The sequence below is a fragment of the Chrysochloris asiatica genome, unplaced genomic scaffold, assembly GCF_000296735.1.
Source record: "Chrysochloris asiatica unplaced genomic scaffold, ChrAsi1.0 scaffold00284, whole genome shotgun sequence".
Lineage (NCBI taxonomy): Eukaryota > Metazoa > Chordata > Mammalia > Afrosoricida > Chrysochloridae > Chrysochloris > Chrysochloris asiatica.
In genome coordinates, this window is record NW_006408802.1 from 1,860,412 (window position 1) to 1,862,202 (window position 1,791).

The following is a 1,791-nucleotide window of genomic DNA, read 5'->3' on the forward strand; positions in this document are numbered from 1 at the left end:
GGAATGGGCACAAATACAGATCCCTTTCAATTAGTGGGCCAGATCTTTTCTTCCAAATTTCTTGACATAGATGAATGATTGTCTCCAGTGTTTCCTCACTTTCTTGAAATATTTCAATTTTCCTTCTATCAATTCCTGGAGCCTTTTTCTTTACCAATTCCTTCAATGCACCGTGAACTTCTTCCTTCAGTATCATTGGCTCTTGATCCTATGCTACCTCTTGAAATGGTTGAACATCAACCATTTTCTTTTGGTACAGTGACTCTGTGTATTCCTTCTATCTTCTTTTGATGCTTTCTGCATCATTCAATAATTTGATGAGAGAATTTTTCAACAACAAAACTCAAGGCTTGATTTTTTTCTTCAATTTTCCCAGCTTGATAAATGGTGAGCTTGTTCTTCCTTTTTGGTTTTCTGACTCCAGATCTTTGCACATTTTGTTGTAATATTTGACTTTCTCTTCTTGAGCTGTCCTTTGAAATTCTATGTTCTACTCTTGTACCACATCATTTCTTCCATTTGTTTTAGCATCTCTATGCTGGAGAGCAAATTTCAATATCTCTTCTGACATCCATTTTGATCTTCTCCTTTTTTCTTGTCTTCTTAATGACTTTTTGCTTTCTTCTTGTATGATATTCTTCATGTCATCCCACAAGCCTTCTGGTCTTCTGTCGTTTGTGTTTAATGTATCAACTCTGTAATTCAGATGGTCTCTAATTTCAGGTGGATATATTCAAGGTCATATTTTGGCTTCCATGGACTTCTTTTCCTGTTCTTCAGCTTCAGTTTGAATTTGCATATGAGCAATTAATGGTCTGTTCCACAATCTGCCCCTGGCCTTGTTTTGACTGATGATATGGAACTTTTCCATCATCTCTTTCCACAGATGTAGTCAATTTGATTTCTGTGTATTCCATCTGGTGAGGTCCATGTGTATAATCATCTCTTATACTAAGGAAGGTATTTGAAATGAACAAATCATTGATTTTGCAGAATTCTATCATGTGATCTCCAGCATCATTTCTATCACCCAGGTCATATTTCCAACTACTGATCCTTTCTGTTTGGTCCCAACCTTTGCATTCCCATCACCAGTTATGATCAATACATCTTGATTGCATGTTTGATCAATTTCAGATTGAAGAAGTTGGTAGAATTCTTCTATTTCATCCTCACTGACTTTAATGGTTGGTACCTAATTTGAATAATAGTGATATTAATTGGACTTCCCTGTAGCTGTATGGATATTATCCTATCACACACAGCATCATAGCTCACGACAGATCTGGATATGTTCTTTTGACACTGATGGTATTTAAAATACTAGTGGCATAGCTTCCAGAATCACAGAAACTCACAAGCCACCACAGTACCACAAACTCACATATATATATATATATATAAAGAGAAGTTTATATATTAAGTAACTAGTTTACAAAGGTGGGAAAGTCCCAAGTCTGGGTAAGATGAATAAGATTGGCAGGTCAGAAGGCAGGCTGGTAGGCAGGTCTGGCAGGCAGGCAGATAGTAGAGCACATCACTGGGTCCAATCCAAAGAACCAGAGATTGGAGGGTGGGCCAGATATAAAATCCAGACCCAACAAGCTTTGTTGAGGAACTAATATATTGGAAACAATCATCATCCCCTGATAAAACATCCTTGCAGTTGATTGGCTGTTCATAGCAGACCTCATCATAGAGTTCATTATGTTGTAGTATATGTAGCGTAGTGGTTACGAATCGGGCTGCGAACCTTAAGGTCAGCAGTTCGAAACTACCAGCCGCTCCGCG